Source organism: Chelonia mydas, chromosome 1 (assembly GCF_015237465.2).
Source record: "Chelonia mydas isolate rCheMyd1 chromosome 1, rCheMyd1.pri.v2, whole genome shotgun sequence".
NCBI lineage: Eukaryota > Metazoa > Chordata > Testudines > Cheloniidae > Chelonia > Chelonia mydas.
In genome coordinates, this window is record NC_057849.1 from 173047387 (window position 1) to 173073641 (window position 26255).

Here is a 26255-nt window from a genome sequence, read left to right on the forward strand (position 1 = left end):
TACCTGCAGCAAGAGAAATTAGACATTAGATTGTAATTCCTTGAGGGGCAGGGAAAGTGTCTTCTTCACATAGGTTTGGACAGCACTTCGCAAAATATTTGGTAGCCCTGAATAAGTTAAACACAAAGCTTTGCTCAACCTTAGCGATGAGCGTTACTACCACAGTACCCCTTCACTGAAATATCTGAACTAAAGGCAAAGATTCAAGGCCAATAACAAGAGTTTCGTCTAGCAGTGAAAATGCTGGTTCAGTGGGCAGGACTTGGGAAAGGAAGGACGCAGTTCTAATCTCCTGCGCTCCCTTCATCACTATTGTCAACTCTGGAGAACTTATAGAGCAACTCACCATATTTGTTTTCTTTCCTTCAATCCCAGCTTCTGAAGCCATGTGACTGGGGAACCCCAAAGTCTCAAAACCAAGAAGGCAACGAGAAAGAACCCCAAGTTTATTATTTTCTAAAAACTCATTTGTTTTAACCAATCTGAGGGAGTTTGGGGGCCCTGGCTCCATGATTTTGGAGTGCTGGGGGTTGGCAGGACTGGCCCTTTCCAGTCTCACTTCCAGGGACGCCTTTCCTCTCTTTGGATGCTCGATTTCAGGCAAGATTTATTCCCTGGGAGCCATTTACCACCGTGTCCTATCATCTCCCTTACGCAAACGGAGCCAGCTTGCGTGGCAGCCCTGCTGAGCAGGAGGCAGGGGAAGTTCCCTTCCTCCGCCCCTCCCTCGCGGTGGCGGGAGGGGCCAGGAAAGGGTTAAGCAGAAACTTGGCAGAGGAGCTGAGCGGCATGGAGAGGGGAGGGACTGGGCTGCGCTCAGCTGGGTGGAGAGGGAGGGGAGGATGAAAGTCAGCCTCCCAGCCATTGCAGCAGAGCGAGCCAGGGCGGAGGGCGGGCAGCGAGCTGTGTGTGTGTGGATGCGCGCTGCCTGGCAGGGGAGGCTGCCCCGCTTGCCGTGCAGCCCAGGGAGGAGGCTCGCCCCCGGCCCCCACCCAGCAGCCCCCTGCCCTGGAAACGCTGCCCGGAGCCCGGCCCCAGCGAACGCGGCTCCGCGGGCGCCAGAGGGACGCGCAGGGCGCCTGCGGGCCGGAGCAGCGCCGGGCTGGCGGCAGGGTGAGTGTCGGCGCCGGCCCGCGGGGAGGGGGGCTGGCCCGGGGCTGGGGGTGGCCCCGCCGCGCGGGGAGGGAGGCGGCTGGGAACAATGCCGGGGTGGCCGCGGAGCGGGCGCTGCTGCTGGCTGGGCGGGGAGGGATTGTTTCCGGTGACACCTTCCTCCCCCTTCCCCCCCTTTCTAGCTGCCTGCCCAAGCCTCGGGCGGGCGAGGAAGGCGAAAAGTTTGGCCCCAAATTGCGGCTTTGGGGGCAGCTGGGAGTGTGGCAAAGTTTATGGCCGCCGCCCCGCTTTTTCCTGCAACCTCCCCCCCCCTTCCCCCCTCCGGCCTCTGCCAGGGTGCAGGGCTCCGGCAGCGCGAACTCCGTGCGCGGGGGCTGCACGTCCAGCACCTCCCCGGGGCTGCGTGTCTGGGGGGCGGGGAAACAAACCCTGGGACCTAGGAGCGTTAGACCAGGCTCCCCCAACCCCGCTGTCTCCCCCCCCCGCCCCCCCATCCATCGCCGCCTCTTGCTGCTTGCACGGCAGTAGGCAAGGCCATGCTTCCTTCTGCTTGCCCCTCTTGTTGTTCATTTCCCTCTCCCCGCCCCTTCCAAAGGCGCCCACAGTTTACTGTGGGTTAGGAGTTCCCGCCCCGCCGACCCCATCTGCTGTGTATGATACACAACTCTTCTCCCACCCCCGGCGCAAAAAGCTGCCTTCTCGCCATTTACCTTCCATAACGTGCAGCCCCTGGGGGCATCTCTTCTTTGCTTTTTAAGCTGAAGGTTTGTATTTCAGGACTTGCCACATATTTGGTGTCCCCAAAGCCCTTCAAGGTTGCCTTTTGTCCCCTACAAAATTATTTTGATTGAGGGTTTTCCTTACTTCTCTCAAATAGTAACAAAATGAAACGTACAGAAATGTACTTTTGGGTCATAGGATAATAAATTAGGATTACACAATCAAACTTTCCTGATGTGCACTGTACTGTGTTGCAAAAAGAAAAGGAGGACTTGTGGCACCTTAGAGACTGGTGAGCTACGAAAGCTTATGCTCAAATAAATGTGTTAGTCTCTAAGGTGCCACAAGTCCTCCTTTTCTTTTTGCGAATACAGACTAACAGGGATGCTACTCTGAAACCTGTACTATGTTGTGTGGCTGTGTGGGGTACTCTTTGTCTCCCTTGAGTGTGGTGGTGTGCATTATTATTATTTATTATTATTCTTTTTTAATTGAAAGCACCAGGGTGGTACTGGAAATCCTCAACACATGGAGATGATGTTCTAAGAACTGTGGAGTTTCTGACTTTGGGAATGATTCAGCGTTAGGGCAGCTGGTATGCAGTTGACTCATTCTACTTATTACTCCTTTCACTCTTCTTGTGGCAAGATACCTTTTTCAAAAGAAAGTTCTATTTGAATTGTTTGATTCTGGGAATATTTTGTGGGTATTTGGGTGCTGTAGTCAGTTGCTGACACACTGGCCAGTTAATTTATACTGCCATGACTCAGTTAAATTCTATCAGATATATACATTTATGGAGTTTGTTCACAAAGAATCGTAATACAGCACACAGAACTTGGTAAGGAAAAATGCAGTCACTTCCGAAAAGGGAGTGATCTGTCCTTGAATTTATGATACAAAGCCTACTTTTTTTTTAAAAATGTGCTCGAGTCAATTGCTGTCTTAAATGGTTGTTGAACTAGAGACTGGAATGTGACACATCAGTAAGCCATCTCACAAACAAAAGTTGTCAGAGGTGAGAATGTTTTGTGGTTAATCATCTGATTTAATGGCATTCAAGGGAAAACTTGCTGTAAAGTGAATTTTACAAACTTATTAAAACTACAAATTTGCCAGAACTAGAGTTGACATCTCATGCAGTGAGCTCTCATGCAGGACACCTAAATTCAAAGCAAATACAAGAGTTTGCTGCCTGGCCCATTGCTGTGCTCTCAAACTTCTTGTTAACTTCTCAGCGTTCTCTTGTACAGCCTGAGAGACAGAATTGAAATTGACATTTAACTGACAGGAGCGCTTGACTATAAGTTCAGTACACATACTTATGTGCAAGTTTTGGTTGTGCAAGAGATAAATAGTGAACAGGCATTCAATAGTGAATGGGAACTCCTGCCTTTCTCTTGGACTGGCCTGCAATCCTTTATTATTATCATTATCTAATGAGGTCGAGATCCCCTGGTACATGTTTTTTTAGAGCATGAGTGCACTAAATACAAAGTGAAGTCAAATGCACAATATAATTAAACTGGCAAACCCAGGTGAATTACTTTTCTAGTTGTCTGAAGGGTTACGTATAATTATGACACATACAATGTTTTCAGAGGGAAATTTCTGTGGGTTTTTTTTTTTTTGGTTGAAGGTGATTTTTTTTAAAAAAAAAATCAACATTTGGAGAGAAACAGATTTGATTTATTATGGTACTAAAAACAGTACTAGGTAAAGAAGTATTGGTGATGAGTGTCTTCATTTAGTTAGCTTGAATGACTTATTTAAATGTTGACTTTGTTGACTGTTTTATGTTGTATCTATCATTCTGCAAATGACACCAAGGCAAAAGTTGATGTAAAACGAGAGGTTTACTAAAGGTCATCAGAGTTCAAACCTGAGTGAACAGAAATACTGATCTTATTTCCCTTTAGTTTCTGCTTAATATGGGATCTGTTAAAACAAAGACACATGCCTGCTAGATAATGGCTTATCATATTGTCCTTGCAGAGAAAATTTGTTCTCTTTTTGCATAAGTAATGTAGTCTGACAAAAGAAGGCTTCTAGAAATCTTAATACCAGGCCAACATTGATACTGTCTTGCGTGACCTTCTCATAAACAACCTAAATGGAGCAACTGTAAGGTGGGTGCATAGCTTGGTTGGAAAGTCATCCCCAGAGAGTGGTTCACAGTCATGCTGGAAGGGCATACTGAGTGGGGTCCCGCAGGAATCCGTTCTGCATCTGGTTCTTTTTAATACCTTCATCAGTGATTTAGATAATGGCAGAGAGAGTACACATATAAAGTTTGTAGAGCATACGAAGCTAGGAGGGGTTGAAAATCTTTGGAGGATCGGATTAAACTTCAGAATGATCTGGACAAACTGGAGAAATGATCTGGTGTAAATAGGACGAAATTCAATAAGAACAAATGCAAAGTACTCCACTTAAGAAGGAACAGTCAGTTGCACGCATACAAAATGGGAAATGACTGTCTAGGAAGGAGCATTGCAGAAAGGGATCTGGGGGTTATAGTGGATCACAAGCTACCTGAGAGTCAATAGCGTAACACTGTTGCAAAAAAAGCAAACATAATTCTCAGATGTATTAGCAGGAATGTTGTAAGCAAGACACGGGAAGTAATTCTTCTGCTCTACTCTGCGCTGATGAGGCCTCAGCTGGAGTATTGTGTCCAGTTTTGGGTGCCACATTTTAGGAAGGATGTGGACAAACTGAAGAAAGTCCAGAGAATAGTAACACAAATGATTAAAGGTCTAGAAAACGTGTCCTATGAGGGAAGATTGGAAAAAAAATAGGTTTGTTTCTTCTGGACAAAAGAAGACCGAGAGGGGACATAACCTTTTATGTACTTGAAAACTGTTACAAGAAGGAGGGAGGAAAAATTGTTCTCCTTAACCTCTGAGGGTAGGAGAAGAAGCAAAGGTCTTCAATTGTGGCAAGGGTGGTTTACGTTGGACATTAGAAAAAGCTTTCTAACTGCCAGAGTGGTTATGTACTGGAATAAATTTCATAGGGAGGTTGTGGAATCTTCATAGTTTGAGCTCCATTTGTATTCATGTGTATATGAACATATGTCTAAATTTTCCCCAAGCAAGCCTATGGAACTGCATTTCACATAATAGCCCTGCCCAGGAAACGTGCAGTTGTGGTCACTCCAATCTCAAATAAAATATATTGGAAGTGGTGGTGGGGAAAGTATGGAGAAAGGCAACAAAAATGATTAGGGGGTATAGAACTGCTTCCATTTGAGGACAGATTAAAAAGACTGGGGCTTTTCAGCTCGGAAAAGAGACCGGTAAGGGGGAACATGATAGAGGTCTATAAAATCATGACTGGTGTAAAGACAGTAAATAAGGAAGGACTATCACTGGGAAGTCATCAGGATTACGCTCTGAGGCTGTTGACTTTGAACTACTGACCTACCCCTATGGAACAGTTATTTTTCTACAGCTGGCAGGGGAGGCTGAAGTATTCCAGTTGCACACATAAGGAGACAAGAGACTTTAAAAGCAGAGTACTGCTCTGTCCAGGTGGGCTGACCATTGCCATGTGTAATAGGGACATATTAGATAGAGAGCGAGAGATGCTGAAATGCTCATAGACCTCTGCCTCACAGAAGGGGCGAGACCAGACATGGGGAAAGTGCAACTCAGGACCTTTGATTGTTTTCAAAAATCTGTAAATCTCAAGTGCTTTAACAGTGAAGTTATGGTGGTTAAGATAGTCCTTTTGCTAAGCCTGTGTTACATGCTGTCCTCCCACATTTTTCCCAAATGAGTTAGAGTAGAAGCCCTGAAAGCTCTAGCCTGAGTGGAGCTCTGGGGGAGTGTGTGTAAGCAACTGGGGGGCTTGAGAGCTGTGAGACACTGGTTTTGGAGTCTAGGGTGGCTGGACTGTGGAGTTCCATGTTTCAAGGAAGGGCATCAGATCAGCTGTGAGCCTGGGGCTGTGCCTTACAGACCCAAAGCTGGGAATGTTGATCAGACTTTGGCCAGCTCCAGTTGGCCGAGAAGCATGCGAGAGGCCACTTGCAACTGACTGATGATAATACAGAGAGGTACTGGGCCAGGTTGTAACCCTATCAACCGCTAATATTTTACAATCCTGAGACCAAGTATCTAAATATAAATTAATCATTAATGACTGTGGGTTTAATAGGGAGTTATAGATGAGTAGGAAAAATTACCTCTACCAGTTTCTGAGGGAGCAGGTATAGTGTGAAGTTTGAACAGGAGGGATAGAATATAAACCAACCAGAATAACTAAACAGATAGGAAGACTTTAATCAAGAAGGAAAAAACAAACACAAAGTTTGAGGCTAGTGTATGAAATATTTAGGGTTATATGAAGCTTTTGGTTTTAAAAACAAAAATTTAAGGCCAAATTAAGACTTAGTTTCAGAAACTTTTTTTATTGTATGTAACACACATTTAATGATTACTTGATATTCCCTTAGTTTATTTGTTGTTGAAGGACATTTTGTTCTGTTTGAAAATACTGACTTTGAGAAAAACATCTTGAGATGGGGAGTCTGCGTTATGTGTGAGAAGGAAATAGTCCTTCCTTATATTCTCATATGTAGGAAGGTCCTTGCTACAAGAAGAAACTGAATGTAGCAACTGAAATTTCAAAGGAATGTCGTTGGTAGAGATGTATTTATTTATGGGAAGCCCCACAGAAATGTGGACAGAACTATGGTACTTGGATTCCAGGAAATTTGAGAGAATGATATGATTTGGTGTTTTGTTGCCCCTCTTTTGGGTACCAGGCATCTAGGCTTCCGGGTTAAGGAAGTAGGATGCAAGCTAAGGATTTGTAAACATGGCAAACTAGGAAGGAGAAAGAGGTCCTGTCTTGCAGTCTTGCCTCTGGCCAAAGAAAGAAACCTGTCTTCCGTTAGGTCCCAACAACAATTTACATTCCAACCTATTTCTTTTATAAGGAGGGTGTTATTTAATTAGTGTGACCTTGAGAAAGACGACATGTTCTCAATTTTTATATGTATATTTTATTTCTAAATGTGTCTGTGTCTACAACAGAGGAAAAAGGAAAGTTTTTGTTCTAGACATAATCAGAATAAAGCCAGAAGCTGCTGCCTGTTTGGAAGAATGCCTGTCTTCTGTCGGAGATCAGTTCTTTGAAGTTGATTTTCCTGAGCGCGCGCGCGCACACAATCTTTCCTTGTGTGAAGTACTGTAGCCTAGTTTTCCTTAAACGTATCTCAATTTCACTCCTGCTCAAACAAGTGAGATAAATGCATTTTATAAGCAAGTGTTTTGCTTTATATGTGGGTGTGTGTGTACATGAAACAAATAAGGGAAGATTTGGAAGGTTCCACAAAATATCTTATTGGATTTTTGTGTAAAAGTGTCTGGCCCATAGGAAGCACATAGTACTTCAGTTTCCTTTGACAACTGATTGGTACTAATGTTCTGTTTTTCATTGTCAATGTTAAGGTTTGTGGCTACTACCCTTTTTAATTTCAGAGCTGAAGAAGAAATTGGAATGAACTTCTTTTGTGGATGAAGTGGGCTCTGGTTCTCACAGAGATAGAAATGCATTTCTATCTGTGTTATCCCAAGTGGTTGCCATATTCAGATCTTTCATTTTTTCTTTTCAACCGCCCGTAATTTTAAAACAGTCAAATTTAGTATTCCTGCAGAAACTATACACAACCCATTTTCCAATTCAAGGAGTTGTTCTTCCTAAAGTTTTTAACAGAATTTTGGCAAGTGTAGGAATTTCTTCCGTCTTTCCAGAAGTATCAAAATTGGAATTGCTTGTGCTCTTCTCTCTAAACTTTTGTAAACTTGAAGCCTCTTGTACGTCCTTGAAAAAAATACAGCACAATCCTTAGCCACTGGCTTTTCTTGAAACCAGCAGTATGTTACGGCATCAAAACTGTTTGCAGTTACATAGAAAGCTTAGCTTCTTTTGCTAGTTTTGTTTTATTTTGGTATACAAGAAACTTTTGATGTGATGGTGATGGCAATACAGAAGACTGCTCAGATTTACAATAAAGAAAAAAAAACTATTCAAGAAAACACCTTGCTGAGTGCTAAGATGGTCTCAAAAGACAAACGTCCTCTAAAGAAGCATTGCTTCCGCCTCCTGTCTTACCCCCTTTCCTCAATTTGTGAGTCATAATAGTCTGTGAGAAATGTGGATGATGTTACTGTGACTACATTAATAAGACTTAGTATTTGATCAAATTTGTGCTCACTTGTCTGTCCTCCTTGCACTTTTAAGTTAAAATGAAGTGAAAAAGACTCAGACCCCCTGTTTTTAATGCTTTTTGGCAGCACAGGCTAAACCCACCATCTACTTATTAAATTATTTATTGTGACTCCAATGATAGCCTAATCTCTTCCTAATTAAAACAAAAAATGGAGACTCGCTTCTGTTTAGCGAGGCCAAATAACTTTTTGTTTGTTTGGAGAAGCATGGAAAAATATTACCTGCTTTTTGCCCAAAAGATTTACAGCATGCTGGTCCTAATAGATCCATCATTCCCTATGGATTTGGGTGGCAGCAGTGGTCCAGAGGGCATCCAGTTTATTTGTAGCTGGATGCTTTGACTGCTCTTCTCTTGGTCGACGACCCTTGTGGCATCGATCTGCAACTTTATTGCTCCTGGTTAGATAGCACTGTTACAGCCATCTTTAGAATTCCTTGGAAGTTCATCTGGAAGCGTGCTTCTGTTGGTGGACATTACAGCTGGGTCTCACTGCAATAGAAGGAACTACTGTGTACACACAGCACAAATGCTCTGGTCTCTACACTGGCTACTTGTTTGTTTCAGGGTGCATTGAAGGTGTAGGTGATAACCAGTTCCTATGGCTTTTAAAGGTAATCTCAGAGTAGTAGTTAAAATTGATTAAAACAGAAGATGCACACAGAGCCCTGTTGGTCTATTAAGGCATGTTGGTAGTGACAGTTGTGGTAGCAGCAGATTTAAAATTACCTATACTGTGTGTCACTTTTTAATCAAAATTCTTAGTTGCTCTAGTGACAAGCACTATAGAAGTTCTTTATTTAAAAAACCCCAAACCTAGTTTGGTCCACCTCTAAACTTGAGGGTTTTATCATGTGTCCATTTAAGGAATGGTAGTGAGGGAAGTAGTTACAAAAGTGCTTGAGGTGGATAGTGATCTCACTATCCACCAGCTTTTCATGCCCAAGGATTTGTTTTAAGTCAACAAATTTCTCCAAACAAAAAGTCTTTTGTGTGTGGTGGTTTTTTGCCTGGTCTTTAGAATTTTTTGGGTCATGCAATACGGTATATAAAGTAAAAGGTTCTGCTATGGACTGATATTTTCCTTGTTGCTATATTCATTTTAATAAGGGCCCTTTTAGAAAACATGACCTCTGGTTATTTGTACATATGAAATAAGTGTTAAGTCATAATCATAGTATAGCAAGTCCAAGTTTAAAAAAAAAAAAAAAATCAAAGAGCTATTGTCTCTGAATCCAAAGTTCACTGTTTTACATGAATATTATAGTTTTTTATGTTGAAGAAACACTGTTTGGGTAGTGGGGTAATACATTTTTTCTGTATTTAGTTCAAAAATGGTCCTGTCTGGGAGGTCTTACTTTCTGGAGTTCAAAGTTATGTTTATTGACATAAACCGTGCATTACTTGTAAATCTAACACACTCAGTGAAGCGTGTTAACTTTCCTAACAGTAAACCAATCCCTGGGTGCTGTGATAGAAGACTGTTATGCAGATACTCATGGCTCTTTGTTTTTTTTTTTTTTTTTTTTTTTTTTTTTTCTTCAGATCGAGCATGGAATTGTTCAGGAGAACTAATGTACCCCTGGGCTCCTGAAGGATAGGCTTTCCAGGTTGGAACATTCTGAAGGTAAATCTTTTCTTTGGGTTAACTATCTTTGACATCCGATGAAGTGAGCTGTAGCTCACGAAAGCTTATGCTCAAATAAATTTGTTAGTCTCTAAGGTGCCACAAGTCCTCCTTTTCTTTTTATCTTGACAGTATCATTATTTAATTAAAAAAAAAAAAAAGTGTCCGTTGGATGACTCTCTACCATAGAATTATACAGGATATTTTAAGATTAAAAGTATATCTATTTTTTGAAGTTAAAACTCGCCAAAGCAAGAAATGGAGAAGTTTTTATACAATGTATACCCAAGAGGCAGAAATCATACATTTTGGATAGTGTTGCATTTTTTTTGTGTGGAACTGGCTAGTGGGCCCTAAGATCTTCCAGACTTGTTTGGGAGGTCATTCTTGGATAGGGAGGGATCCTGTTTTCTCACATTATAAGACTGAGAGGGGAAATAAAATACAAATTTAAAAATGATTTTTTAACCTCCTATAAAATGAGCTCAACCCATAATATATGTAATACGAGACAGGTGAGCTTATATGGGAAGTGACTGGTATTTTAAAATGGTTAATGAATATTATCCTACTTATTGCAAATGGTTTGCAGACATTTAATACCACTATCAGTTTGTTGATATATGCTAACTTTGTCTCCATTTCTCAAATCCTGTTTCCCTTTGGTATACTGGAATCATCCCTTTGGGCTTGTCCAAAGATTGCCTGCTTTATGGCCCAATGCTGCAAACACTTAAGCATGTGAATAACTTTAACCACTTGAGTATTGAATTCAGTAGCACTATTTGCATGTGTATTTGCAGAATAAGGTCATTAATGAGCATGAAGAAAAATGAAATGATTGGGCAGGGAGTGGTTGCAGGGTAGTCTGTTTTATATTTAGTACTCTTAGGACTGGTTTACTTGGAAAGGACAATGTCAATGTCAAACCAACAAACAAAAAAGAAACGGTAACAGAGCTGTACTCAGATTTTAAGACCACACTGAAAACTCAAAAGTACCTGGCTTATCAACTTCATAATTGTAATCAGTGTGGTTATAATGGATTCTTATTCTGATAAACCAATCCATGTACCAGCTGACTGCAGCCCACATACTACCAGTAGTGGATGTACTACGGTTTGAGAACATCTGAACTAATACCGTATATTCAAGGATAATCACCAGAAAATCTGCATCATGTTGTTAAACTTGAGTTTCAGAATCCATCCAGTATCTTTGATTTTTGCAGTAGGTAGCACAAGTGAAATCAAAATGTGGCTATCAGTCAGGTTTTATCTTCGCTTAGAATACTGCTGCTGTAGCGCTTCAGTATAGACACTTGCTACAGCGACAGGAGGGGTTCTTCTGTTACTAGTTAATCCACCTGCCTGAGTGGTGATAGCTTGATTGAGAAGAATGCTTCCGTAGACCTAGCGCTGTCTATACTAGGGGTTAGTTTGGATTAACTGTCACCCAGGAGTGTGGATTTTTCACAACTCTAAGAGACATAGCTGGGTTGACCTGACTTCTTTGGTGTAGACCTGGTCTCAGTCCATGATTCTTTAGTTTGTTACATTTAACCACTCAGAAAAGGGTAGAGGATGATCTCTTGACTTCCTCTCGTATTTTTTGGTAATCTTGGCAACCCAAGGTTGTTGAAAAGTTAGTTATATGACTTTTGCTGATCTCAAAACCACCGAGTTATAAAATTTACTATTAAAATACATGGGTTTAAGTGGCCACTTTAAATTTATGAATTACTATGGTCAACAGCAGATGGTGGTTCTGTTCCTTATGCTGTATTGTGCTTAATAGAACTGTGGCTTTTGTGGAAATGAGTATTTGAATATATCACAAGTGGGTTGAAGGTTTTGTACAAAGAGCTGTGCTTATCTTTTCTTTTTTTTTAAGAAAGTGGTTGGTTGTGCAGCACAAAAATATATTTCCTTCATGGGTTCTAAAAGTCTGAATTGTAAATAAATGTTGTGCATTAAGTATATCAACTTGTCAAAAAAGGTAGCTATTTGATAAACTTGAGGGAATATTTATTACCTGTTTATGCACAGCAGATATCCTGATATATTTAAAATTGCTTTTTCTCTGCCCATCCAGACCAATACAAATCTTGAGTAGGTGACCACATTCTGTATTGTGGTACAAACAGTCTTGTTATGGATGTTTTTGTATTCAGCCTATTTCAATACACAAGCTTGCATTACAAGTTGTTACAAACAGTTGTGCTGTATTCTGCCCTGAAACTACCTCTTGCATTAGAACCAGACATTTGTTCTTGTCGTTGGAATTGGTTTTTTGGATATCAGAGTTCTAGATCATTAGGGCAATTCCCAGAAGATCTTCTGAGTTCTTAAGCAAAAGTAATTTGCGTGTGGTAGGGAAGTACCAATCATCCTGCATACCAGAACAGAATTATTCATTAAAGCAAGAGCTCTCAACCTGTAGGCCACAAGTTATGCTACTAAATGAGAAAGGAGTCTATTCCCCTATTGCTGAAAGAGGGGTAAGCCCCAGATACATCTCAACCCTCTTTCCCTTAACAGACCATCAAGGAACGTGACGTGGAAAAAGTTGAGAATCCCTACCTTAAAGATATTGCAAGTGAATCATTTAAGGCTAGAGTCTACCAGTTGGGGTGAGTAGTATCTTACTCTGCAAGTAGTACAACAGATATCACTGAGGCCATTGAAGGAGGAAAGTATTACCCAATGTGAGCAAGGACGGACAGAACATTTGCCGTCAGTGAGGAGAAATTGACATCTTAAAAATAAAATAGTGATTTGTTTTACAGGCTTCAGTGCTCAGTGATCATCCATACAATAATTTACCATCAGAGTGGATTATGCAATTTAAAAAAAAAAAAAAAAAAAAAGCATAGAATGGGCAGTTTGAGGAAGGTTGGAGGGCGAGAGCAAACATTGCAGTATTTTTTTTTTAAGTGATTTAGTGACACTTTTTTGTTCTAGGGAGCATACTGTACTTCATTACAGAAGAAAAAGAAACTGTATTTTTCTGTGAATGCGGGTTAGTGTTTTTATTAGTGATTATGCAGTACCTTCTAGGATTTAACCCTTACATCACTGCCATTTTCCATTTTGCCTGCTAAATGAATTTGATAATGTCTATAACCTTCGGGTTAAGAAAAATGACCCTTATGCTTTCAGTAGCTTGGCGTTTAATATTTTACAGCAAAGTTTTTAGTTTAACATATGTGAACTTGTACTGGATAGGGTTAATAGGCTAGAACAAAAGGTCAAAGCATAAGGCATTAGGCTTAATTAAGGGAGAGCAGGAGTGGCAGGAGTATGTGACAGTTAAATGGGTTTCCCACAGACTAATGTCGGTTACAGTGCAACCATGCCTCAATTTAAGTGGGTTATTTTGTGCAAAGGGCAACAGTGATTAGCAGTTTGACATGCCAGACATTTCTAGCCAATCCCATCTGTTTTAGAGGTTAAGAAAGCACACCTTTATGAGCTGATGGATTGAATTGTGTGCCTGTCTGGTAAAGATTAGAAGTCCAAGGCCAGTGCAGTAAATGTCAGTTGCTGAATATTGTACTTTCTTGGTGGTTCTTTGTTTTAACTGTAAAGTGTTTTGTAATAGGTATAACTGCTGTTATAGTGTTATAAACATTGACTATAGAACAAGAAAAAAACTGCAGAGATTCTGAAGCAGGTGTCTTGAATTGAAATAGGTCAGGGTGTGGGCACATTTGTTTTCAAGTTTTATTTTAAACCGTGAGCTGTAATGCTTGTTCATTGTGTAAAATCTTTTATATGAGTTACTTTGTTTCGACATGTGGTGCATGATTTTTCTTCACAACCGTCACTTTTTTTAAAATGTATTTGTCCAGTGGTTAATTGTCTCAGTAATAATCTTTCAGACACAAATTAAGCTGAATGTAAGGAGGTTCTCTATATTTAAAAATGTCTCTGACTTCACGCTTAACTTCATAATACTTCCCTAAACCTCTCCACTTTGTTACTTGACCAGAATATAGATAGATAGCATGTGTGTGTTGTCGGTTTTTTTTTTTGTTTTTTTTCTTTTTTTGCTATTACATTGCCTACTCCTGTGGATCGCTTTCCCAACTGTGTCATAAGTCTGCTTACGAGCCTAAAATAAAATGAATGGTACAATAAGTCTGACTGTTACTTGTCATCTTTATGACTTTCTGAAGTCAGGAAAGTAACATGACTATTGATATAAAACTATTAAATTGTTGAGGCAATAAAAGTATTTTTGATGTTCAGAGTTCATACATAGTGAAAAGTGGTTATTCTTCTTTAAAGTCATATCTTACAGCATAACCTGATCTCTGCGTGACATCAGCCCAAATGACATGTGGGTAGCTTCAAAACCAATGTAAAGCATGCTTTATACAAATAAGCACCCCACATTAAATCATTGACTATGAGAGTCACAGTAACTTGCTGGTAGCTTTAATAATTTCTTAAAGGCAAATAATACAATGAAATATCTTTCTCTGTTTGATTAAGACTACCCTGGCTTAAAGTAAATGAATACTTAAAGTTTTGAGTTTTTAACTGGTTCCGTTCCCTCAATTCCAGCTATGATAGTTACGGCTGAACAAGAAAGGGAAACTAAATCACAGTATACATCCATTAATGCTCTGACTCTATCTGTTACAAAATTAGTCCATTTCCTAAAATTTTAGTTTCTAGCATCCCACAAACTAGTATAATTTTCTTACGGTCGTTCAGGCGGGGGGAAAGGGGGTGAATAAAATATTACTGATACACACCAATCTCTATTAATCTTGTGGAACTGTGTTCAGAGTATCTTTGGGGCATTTATAACTGATATGTAAAATGAGTTTTGCTTTATCACATACAAGGTATCCTCATCTTAACTGAATTTGTGGTACCCCCTTCATTTTTTGAGAGAGAGAAATTTTCCTTTGACTTTTGGTTGAAAAACATGGAGCTTTTTTCACTGTCTTTTTTTAAGAGGGGTAAGACAGCATCATTATCTTGCAGTTAATTCAGTAACATGGAGCTGAAATGGGTGTATTCAGCATCTTGTTCTCCATGGAATATCTACTGAAATTATTTGGATCTCATACATATTTACATGGAAAAAGCATCTTGCCCTTCTCTGTGGGGAGAGAGAAGGTGAACAAGCATAAATTTTATAATACTCATTGCTTCACTTGCACTAAATCATTCTTAAATTGCAGAAGGTTGGCTTGAGAGTTGTGTAAAAGTGCTTGGCTAGTAAACTAAGGCTGCATGGAGACATCTAATTTACTACTAAAAACCATTGTCAGCTTCAGGGAATTGATGTGCGGTTGCTTGATCTCAAATGCAATACTTGAGATTTTTATATTCTCACATTTGTAAAATTTAAAATGCTTCTATAAAAGACAAAAATTATAATTGTGCTACATTTCAGGTAATTTTATTGCTATTGATCACACCTAACACATTATTCAGTGCAAATATGATTGATTGGGAATGGGATGGACTTGGTATCAGTCTTCTGCTGGTCCACAGAATAACATACTCTGTTCATACTACTTAGTGGTCACTGTTACAATCTTTACGATGCTGTTTGTATGTAATTTTGGTATTTCCTGTAGTAAGTGTAGCACAAATACTGTAGTAAATTGAATTAGGCAAAATAGTAAAGATTTTAATGACAACAGCTGTGCTGGATATTTTCTCTCCTTCTACCGCAGGGGTGACATATTGGGCCCCATTGAAGTCAATAGTAAAACTCCCTCTGATAAGATTTCACTCCTAAACCTAACATCACTTATGTGATCCATGAGCTACAATGGCATGAAGTTAATACAGTTCCTTTTCCTACTGCCTACATTACGAAATAAATCAGTGCAAAACATTCCCATTTCATATAACTGAAAATAGTGATGTGGTGTTGGTAACAATCACAGCACATTTGGCAACCAACATCACCTTGCTCTTAACATTCTCTGTGCTCTCAATTAGAACGTTATAAAATATTCATCTTGCTTACATTGGTCGTTACGCATTAAAAGCAATTTTAATTGTCCAGTGTCTTCCTTTTTGAATCCGATCCAAAAATTGGAAATACGGTGTTATACAGTTCAGCTTTTTAAAACATTGTTCCTTACATGTAATTGATGAAAAGGCAGGCACTTGTTGATATCATGGGCCCTTAATAATTGGTGAGAAGAGACTGCCACAGCCTGTTTGAGTAAACTGCCCCATGTGTGTATCTCTTCATTTTACTTTTTCCATACTCTGTGACCTTGCAGTAATTGACTTCAGTCTGGAACAATTTCAAAGTCATGTAAATGTAATTAAGGTATTGCTTATCATCTTGCAGAGTTCAGAGGGAAGCTTATTGGCTAGAAAGGTTTGTTTACTTAAAATGGAAGGTCAAGCTAAAGTTAAACTTTTTTTGCATAAAATGGTTTTGTAATATTTTTATTTAGCTGCTAGAGAACGTAATGTTTGGAAAAGCAAATAATAGTTTTATTTGACCTCAGGGTGTTTGCTGAAGCTTGCTTTATTGAAGAAATTTATTTCCATTCCACAGTGTTTGTGGTATGTTGTCTTCATCTCCCATCCTCCAAAGAACTCTCCATTAAAGCTAGTGTCTTATGTCTCCACCTATCAGTACTGAAGGAAGTTCAAAAACAGCCTGTCATAATTAGTATAAATAGTCTAGTTAGCCCACTCTCTTCATCTTTCTCTCCTCTCCTCCTGGTGCTTGGATGTCAGGTTTTGGTAATCAAATAACCTCTTTTTTTATGTCTTTTCCTCTGTCTAAGCAGAAAAGACAAAGAAAAATATAAAAACAGTTAAGTTACATAATTTAGTGACTATTAATTCCCTTTCTCTTTCAGTCAACCCTCTGTTTCTTGGTCAGAGTAAGAAAAATGGCAGCTTCTTAGGCTTATTTCCCTTTCTTTTCTAGTCTGTTTGGTTTAAATACACTCAGTTGTTTCATTTAGTCTTTTGGAATTGCTCATCAGTGCCACCCTAAGGATGAGTAGAGATTGCTTGAAGTCCTCTTGGCACTGGGGAAACTGATTTACTTTCCAGGAACCACTGCAGAGATGGATGCTGGCTTCCCCCTTAGCCATTCGTTCAGTTTGGACTCTGGGCCTAACTCTCCACTGCCTTGCACCCTGTGTAGTCATTTATACCCACACAGCATGAGTTCAAAAACATTACCAAATCAGGATGGCAGCATTTTACAGGCCCTTTGCATTCAGTAGGCACAGGTTAAAATGATAACGCAAGGTACGAGGCATTGGAGAATCAGGCCCGTTGTCTCTAGAACTCAAGTTATCCTTGGAGTATAATATCAAAAATGAAAGCTTGACATGACCTTTTTGGTAGAGCTCTTGAACACAGCTGCCATTATTTTCTTGCTCTCAAACCTTTCTATGAAGTAATTTCACAGGGTGTTATTTTGGAGAGCCCTGTTTCCATTTTTGAAGCCACCTTTCTAGGGACCCTTAGTGCCAAGAGATGTGATATGACCATTTCCCTCTTCTTCAAAGCAGCCTTATGAAGGCCTTGTCCTTGCATCTCCTTCTGTTCCATCCTCTAAATGTAGGACATGGCTTAACCGTTTCACAGAGGGGCATACTCTTGCTTTCTCAGACTTCAATGGATTAGTTTGTTTTGGCACTAAACTTGAGCCATAGAGCAGGAGCTAACATATATGATGACCCAAAAAGCTTAGTCTCAGGCTATAATAATGATAGGGGGCTGAACCAGATGTGTTACTCTGGTACTTGGCCCAAAAAACAGGGATGTCTTTTGATCCTGACTTCTGAATCATAAAATAATTGAATAACTTTATGGGGGGGGGGGGGGGAGGCTAGACTCTTATCTATTGCATTTATGCTTATGCTTTGTAAGTCTCAAAGTGCGTATCTGTATTTTCCCCATACGCCTGGGGCAAGGTCAATACCTATGATTAAGGTTAAGATTCTAGGTCATGGGCGATAACAAAAATTCACAGGAACCCGCAACCTGTCCCTGACTTTTACTAAAAATACCCTGGGGAGTGTGTGGATGAAAAACATAGCGCGGCCAGGGCTTGAAGCTGTTCTAGCCCCGCTGCTGCTCCTGGGGCTGACTGCTGCTGCTCCAGCCCCAGGGAGGCTGACCCAACCCCAGCTGTTGCTCCTGTGAGCTACAGGGCTGGCTGCCGGGCCGCTGCTCTAGGGCTGGCCGCTGCTCTAGGGCTGGCCGCTGCTCTGGCAGCCTCAGGACTGGCCCAGTAGATGTCATGGAGATCCTGGAAAGTTATGGAATGTGTGACAGAATCATGTCCTTAACTATGATTCACAATTCTGATAGTTTTCAGATCTGCCGGGTCTTCCCAAATCTCTAGCTTCAGGGCTCCATTTTTCACCACAACCCTTCTCTACTGAATCATCCTCATGTGATGAGGGACTGCTAATTGAGATGGAGTCACTCTTAATAGGAACGTGAGTGTTTCAGATAGTGGACAATTTCCTGACTGCTTAGGGCCATATTTTCAATGTGGTACGAAAGACAGAATTCCTAATCCTCTTCATGCTCCCTGTGGTATGTTTAGGATTTATAATTGAGACAATGTTTTGGGTTAGCAGACTGAAGTTTCACATGGGAAGAGTGCACTACTGCAGCCAACATATTCAGGGCCTTGACTATGCAAACACTGACTGTGTTTTGCCTTTATTGGAGTAAACTTCAGCATTAAAATAGCTGTGTGAGTCCAAGCTTCTTCAATCGCCCCTCATATGCCATTGGGAAAACTGTTGCTTTGGAGCTTAACTTTCCTGGAGAAATCGTCATGCACACATCACAATTAGATACCAAGAGCACTGAAACTCTTCGCATTTCAGCTACATGACTCTTTTTTTGGACATCAAAGGAAATTGTTGCTGTGCTTGTAAGAAGCGATAGAGAGACTTAAGGCTCTCTTACTTGTTGGATTAAGGATTGTGTGAATTTAACATACAAGCACCTTTGCCTGTCTGCTTCCTAAAGGTTATTTGTTGGCAAGGTGAAGTTGAGTCATAATATTGCCACTTCTAGGGCTGCTATTTTGAGCTAATCCTTGTTAGTTTATCAGTTATGCTAACTGGACCTGCTGTTGTCTGAGGTGTTTTGGCAGAAAAATGCTTCAAGAGGCTACAAGAAAGTAAGCCCATTTCTGTTACAGAGCCTGATCCAATTCCTATCAAAGTTTGTGGGAAACTTAAGTTAATTTTAGTGGGCTTTAGATCAAATCCTTAAAGAAGGACTCATCACAGCTACTTTTTCAAAATAAACTTCCTTTCTAGAAAAGCGGGGGGAGGGGAATATGGCAAGGAAGTATGACTTACCTGTAGTTTGTGTTGTCCCATTTTTCTCCTACCCCATTCTCCTGTGTATCTCCAAACATTAACCTCTCTTTTCAAATGTTAATCTGAATTTCTTTCAGTACTGAATGAGAAGGAAGTAGGTGGGGCTAATTCATATCCTCAGAGACCATTCTTGCTTCCTGGGAAGTGGAAAAACATCATAATAGCAGTGCTGCTTCCTTTAGAGGAGGAAGAACAGGACTCTCTGATCATTACAGTTACCACTAAGGAAATCTGTTTTAAGGTTGATACAGGTAAAACACTTCGGCGGAAATCAATGATCAAGCAAATAGAAGCATTTCTCTCTCTGCCTCTTGCTATTAAAGCAATGTTTCCAAACATGCGGGAGGAAGTGGATCTGCAGGACAGAGAAGAGGAATGTGGGGAAAAAACTGTGACTCTGGATTCACCTTTGTCCGACTTAAAAAGATGCTTGAAAGTCATCAATGTCCATTTTGCTGGCCTTTCTGTGACTGTTGTGAGAGTAGTTAGCACATGTGAGCTGCAAGCTCCTCTGTTTCTCCCACATGACTTAATTCAGCCATGAGATCCCGTCCTGCTATGGGTAGTGTGTCTAACTGTTCGAGACTGAGGAGAAACTAACAAGAAGAAAAAAAGCACCTCCCTCCCCCACCTCTCCTTAAAAGAGAACATGCTGTGGAGGAGTTAGTGAACTCTATTAAGCTGTGTTGAACTGTAGTAAGAGGCACCTTTGTTAGAGTGTTTCAGAAAAGAGACACACAATGCAGAAGTGCCACTGTATGGTAGTTGCTGTGTTCCAGTATGAATTTATAGAGTGGGGAGAAGCTAAGAGAAAGGAATGGGATAGTATATTTTACTGGTGATGGGACTGGTAATTTGAAATGCACTGACTATGTCTCCCTCAGCTTTAATGGATGAGGATTAATTTTTCAGTTCTTGGACAGCTATCCTGGTATCCCAGGGATGAAGATTCAAGCACATAACAATTTTTTCTCAAATCCTAATTTAGATTCTATATTTAAAACCTCTCTCAAATGACCACATGCATGCTCATTAGGGAGAATTAGGGCATACTGCCACCTCATCCCATATTTGAAACTGTAGAGATAGTAAAGCTGACTTTGTGGAAACTTCAGAAGAACTTAACCATGATGTTTGTCATTGCTCTTCATAGAGTATAAGGTATGATTATTTTTATGGCTTTCATATAGTTTTCTAACGAGTAAGAGTATAGACCTCTTCTGGATTACAGAGGTCATTTAGCATAGATAAACTACGTAGTGCTTGCCACTTTTGAAACAATTCTGCCAAAAGGAGTTTGTGTTTGAAGGCATTTCATGATTTGATGGATTAAATTAATTTTGTGTTCTTCAGAGATTCTTGAGGAACAAATACTTTACTTTCCAGGACAGTATTTTTTCAGAATGTACAGCTTGGTGTATCTGTTAAAATAAAGCTAGTTCCTCCCTCCCCACCTTTTTATCTAAAGATCTTGTCAGTTACTAATATATAGTTTCTATGAAACTATAATTTATGTAGCTAAGGGCCAGATTCTTGGTGGGTGTAAATTAGCATCGCTTCATTGACTTCAGTTGACCTATAAAGGCACTGTCTATGCCCTTATTAATGCAAGAGTATTCCTACATCATATTCTGGTGCGTGGTTTTTTTTGTTTGTTTGTTTGTTTGTTTGTTTGTTTTTAAATTTCCAAGTGAGGCATCTAAATGGGGAAGAACATTGTATTATCATGTCTGTCATTTTCAGGGTGTTTTTTTTTTTTTTTTCCCTGCTCACCTCATTTTTAAGAGGATTATGAGATTTTTTTTTTTTTTTTGGCATGTATGTATATGTATGTCAGCAGGTTTTTGAAAATCACTTGTATTTGCCAGATGTGCTGTTTACTCTTCAGAATTTGCTCATGTGTTTGGTTTGCATTAAGGAAAGGGTGGAGGGAAAATAAGTGAAAAATCAAGAACAATTTTAAATGCAGTTGTGTAATGGCTTTGTGGGGCTAGCATAGCAACCAGCAGGCAACTTGCCAGAAGGTAGCATGTGTTTTCATGCTGTTAGAACAGGGGTTTTCAAACTTCATTGCACTGTGACCCCCTTCTGACAACAAAAATTACTGAGTGACCCCAGGAGGGAGGACTGAAGCCTGAGCCTACCCAAGCCCTGCACGGGGGGAGGGGGCGGCTGATTCCAAAGCCTGGTGGGGCCAAAACTGAAGCCCAAGGGCTTCTGCCCCAGGTAGGGAGCCTGTAACTGAGCCCTGCCACGCATAGCTGAAGCCCTGGGGCTTGGGCTTTGGCCCCGGATGGTGGGGCTCGGGCTTTGGCCCCAGGCCACCGCAAGTCTAGTGCCAGCCCTGGTGTCCCACTTCGGGGTCCCAACCCACAGTTTGAGAACTGCTGTATTAGACTGATACTAAGGACTTTGACCATTCATGTGAGCTATGAGGTCCATTCCCTCAGTATAAGTCAGTATACTACACTATTTTCTAGAGCTGGATCTTCAAATGATGTAAATCTGCATAACACCCTTGAAGTCAGTGGAGCTTCATGATTTGCACCAGCTGATCATCTATCCCCTGTATTTAATTTGAAGTATTCTTTGTGTATTTTTTAATTTACTGAAACACATTGGTCTTGGTAGTGCTGACTTATAAAAAGGAATAACATAAACAACTGGTCTACTGAGGGGCACTTATTACTGCTGTCACAGGAACATAAATGTGGGAGAAAAGTAGTATTTTGGTTTTAGTATGTTCCTGTGAGAGCAAGTGTTTTATTAAGGCAAGAGATTATTTGTTTTGTTGAGCTGTTTCAGTGTATTATAAAATAGACAGGTGTTCCTGCCTAGTAGTGGAGTAATGAGGTTAGAAGTAATGCCTTGGGGTAAAATATGGCTCTCTCAAGTTGGGTGTACTTGGAGACAGAGTGGTTCAGTGTGTCCCTTCTGTCTCCTTTCCCACAAGCAGGAGTGAATCATAACACTGCTTTCTGTGCTGAGTGCTTGGGGAGCTGCTGCACTGAACACACACTACACATCCAGGATGTGAAAAGCTGGAATCGTCTGCCTGGGAATCTCTGTCTGAAATCAAAGGGACTCGACTTGCTCATGTTCTTACGCGCTTTATTGAATTGGGACAATCATGCTTCCTTGTATGCTGCAGATACTCCAATCTACACTCCAGTGGCAGTTCTAAGTTCTCCTGAGACATAATTTGCTCCTCTGCCATTTTTTGTGATTTGATTTTTTTTTTTTTTTTAAGGTGTAGATAAGTGTGTATATATGTTGTTCTGGTTCAGTAGTACCTTACAAGGTGGGACAATTTACAGATTATTCACTGTGAATAAGAGCGTCTGAATCTGTCACTTTTATATACATCTTAAGACACATTAGCAAAATTGAACATTCTAGCTACTTGTATGCCACTGTCATTATGGAGTGGATCAAATGGAGCTTGTTTGTGCCATCACTGAGTAGTCTCTTTTAATAAGATGTACAGTACTAACACAAATCTGCTTCTATAAATGCAGTGTAAAATGGATGTATGCAGCAACAATTTCTCTTCTGATTCATATGTACTCACCACAGGCTTTTAAGTACAGCACCTTTTTGTGATAAATTGAGGTGTGTGTTTAAAGATTATATACAGACAGGCTTTGATGTTTAAAACTGCCACCTTTTTGAGCTATATCAATTTTAAACATTTTTCAACACTGGTCAAAGCATCATAGGTTGAAGTATATTCACTAGGGAGAAAACTGGCACCAACTTTAGGTCCTTAATATCCTAAAGCCTACGGTATGTTTGTTCTGTTGCAAGGCTATTGTCAAGGCTGGTTAACCTAGCCTTAGACCTACTAGCTTATGGGTATAGACAGATATGTTCACAATTTCTCCTGTTTCTAAAATCTGCTTTAACAATACCTCTTTTTGTATGTGTGCGCAAGGTAGCTATATATACAGAATGGTGCCTTCTGTGACAGCAATCGTGTAGTGGCATGAATACGGTAGGAAGATATGGGTCTCAGCAAGCATGTACTGCTTGGGTCTTGTGCACATGGTTGACTTTCTTTCCTTGCTGGATTTGGCATCTATTTTAATGTAAAATAGTTGGATATGAACACTTTGGAAAAATTTGAGGCTGACTGACTTCATTTCTTCCTTGCTTTCATGAATGGTATCAACAGACACAATAGGAAAATCTGCAGCATGGGATTTGAGCTAGTTCCAGAAGACAATCTAAGGGAGAGACTTCAGAACATATCGGAGCACTTCTGTGTGTATACGTGTGTGTGTGTGTCGGGGGGGGGGGGGGGGGGGGGAGGAGATGAATCCTGGAAAGACTCACTTCATTTTGATCTCTGAAACAGAGAGGCAGGTATCCCTCTCAATTTGGGATGCAATATTGAATAAATGAGGGCCGGGGACACACTGTAATAATGAGGGATACACAGATTTATATATCTGAGGAAAATGGAGCACTCCTTTTTCTTTAAATTTAACAATACACTTCATATTTTAAATTATTATTTAGTATTATAGTAGTTTCAGGCCCGCCGACAACAATTCTGAGCCCCAGGGCCATCCCTTATGGGCTGCAGGTCCCGTGGCGGAAGTGACAAATTCATCACTTCTGGGACTGACCGCGTTGGCCAATCGCGCCAGCCCGTGGGGCCATGAGTGGTTGCTACCCCGCGTGTGCCTAGGAGCCCTGCAGCCTGCCTGGGCGGTTTAAAAGGGCCCAGGACTCCCAGTCACCACCACAGTGGCTGGGGGCTCTGGGCCCTTTTAAACTCCCCAGGCCCCTGGGCAATTTTTTCCCCCTTTGCCCCACCCTGTCAGCGGGTCTGAGTATGTGCTGTACAAACTCATAGTACAAAAGAGTCCCTGCTCTAAAGAGTGTATAGTCCAAACAAACAAGAAAGACAAAAGAGGAGGGAGTGTGTAGTAGTGGTATTCCTATTATACAGATGTGGAACTGAGGCGCAGAGAGCTATTAAGTGATTTGCCCATGGTCCAGTGGCAACACTGTGAATTGAACCCAGATCTCCAGAGTCCCAGTCAAGTATCTTGACCACAGGAACATATTTCCTCTTTATGTAGATTTCATGATTTGACAGCTTCACATGCTAACAACATGAAGGGTCAGAAGTTACTTAGTAGAGTACAGGGGAATAGAACCAGAGGAACTGGGTTGAAATTAGCAAAAAAGAATATTTAAGCATAAATATCAGTGTCTTCCTAACAGTGCACTCGATGATACTCTGGATTAGATGCCAAGGAAAAGTGGCTGAAGCCTTTCCCAAGGGGTAGTTAAGACTAGATGAGACCATATGTTAGTACACTCCAGGAATTTTCTTCATTAGAAAAGCAAAATACCCTTTATTCTATTTTGCATCTAATTTCCAAGAATATGAAGTGAACCAGGTAACCCTGGGTTTACATTAAGGAAACAAAGACATTTTCTCTAGTTGGTTTCTAAATATAGGGTTGTGTGCTACTTTAATTTACACTTGTCTATACCTTAGACTCCTTTACATGTAGGCAGAGCGGGCGTAAATAGGAGTCTAAAGTGGCATAAGCGGGGAGAGGTCTGATTTGTGCCAGTGTACTCGTCATTTCTGACTGACTCAAAATGTCACGCAAATTGAATAATGTGAAATTAAAACTTTTGCCTGTTTTGGCAGACTCTCTACATTTGCAGAGGAAAGTTTGAAAGCTATGACTGAGTCATTTTCTGAATTAGGAATGACCTCCCAGGAGGCACGAGAGGAGTGACTCCTTGGCTATAATCAGCTGGCTTTTTTTTTTTTTTTTTTTTTTTTTTTTTGGACCTTTGAAGGGTGAGCCTGCAGACCAGGTCACCGAGAGCAGCAGCAGGAGAAGAAAAGGCAGGTTCTTATAAATGAAGGAATACTGTTTTCTTACAAGAGAGCTGGCTACCTCAATGTTATAAACAGCTGTGTTTTTTCTTGCCCCTCGTTTGCTGCTGGGTTTTATTTCAGCTGCTTGCAGGGGACTAATCCATCCCAAAGGAGGGGGAGAGGGGAAATCCTCAAGAATTTAGGTGAAATGGGACCAGAGCCACCCGGAGAATATTTGCAGTTCATGCTCTTGTAAAAACCCTAATCTAGCCTATGGTTGTTCCTGTTGGAAGTTTAGTTCAGGAGCCAGGCGTGTAGAACTTGGGAAGCAGGACAAAATTTTATTTGTGGAAATTAAATCTGTATAGAAGTAGTCACTACAGTTAACACGTAGACCCAACTTTTAATTTAATTATTGTTGTATTAAAATGGAAATCTAAAACGCGTTGTAGCACTTAACGAAGGATTATTTTGAATTACATAAATTCTTAAAAAAAAAAAATAAATAAACATATACAGTAATATATACTAAGTTCCAAAACACTGGAAAAATGTTCTGAAATTAATAGCTATTTAAAAAAAGTAACTATCACAGCCATTTCATAACCTCTCCTCCCCTCCCCCCAGTATTAGAAGGCACCAATCCACGTTATAGACGGTAAGACCCGTTTTTTTTTAAAGCTCTCCTTGTTAGAATTTCTTTCTAGTATATTGAGTTTTTTTATAAACAAGCCTTGGCAAAAGCAAGCTTGTCCGCTGTTTGTTTTTTTTGTTTTTTGAGTAATTATTAAAATGCTCTGGACATAACTTAAAACTCTTCAGTCAATATAGTTTAATTTGCCTAGAAATACCAACATCAAGCTCTTTGACAAGTGGTTTGAAAGGTTGTCTAACTGTACTATAAGTACTGGAAATACTTTCATATTTTCTGCTGAAATGCCGCTTTGTAAATTGTTGCTGCAATACTCAGTGAATCTGAACAAAAATCCTTATTCCTCTTACAACAGTACAACATAAGAAATACTATTCCCCCCCCCCCCCCCCCCCCCACCCCTTCCTTTTGTGGTACAAGAACACCCATGACACACAAATTGGTGCTAAACAAGGGAACTGGCCATTTCATCAGAACCTTGGACTAAAGACCATTGCAGATTATTGTATTGTGTAAGTATATGAACAAATACACAACAAAACAGCAAAAAAAAAAAAAAAAAAAAAGACCACAGAATGTATATCGTAAACTTTATTTTGCAGATAGTTTTAACTAAAAACTTCAAAGTAAATTGTAAGGTAAATTTTATTTTTAAAAAAGGGAAATTATAGTTAAGAGGATCCATTACAG

General features: G+C 40.4%; 1 protein-coding gene across 7 annotated transcripts in view; it reads left to right on the forward strand.

The window, feature by feature from the left end:
• Positions 1–813: 813 nt before the first annotated feature.
• NRIP1 (nuclear receptor interacting protein 1) overlaps positions 814–26255 on the forward strand; it is a 93284-nt gene continuing 67842 nt past the window's right edge. For 3 of the 7 annotated variants that reach the window (XM_037905868.2, XM_043538347.1, XM_037905843.2), the window contains exons 1-2: positions 817–1113; positions 9620–9701. The gene's annotated coding sequence lies outside the window, so the exon portion shown is untranslated. Of the gene's footprint in view, positions 1114–9619; positions 9702–12241; positions 12334–26255 lie in introns of all 7 variants that reach the window. The other 4 variants (XM_043538348.1, XM_037905851.2, XM_043538350.1 and 1 more) reach the window with 2 other exon arrangements.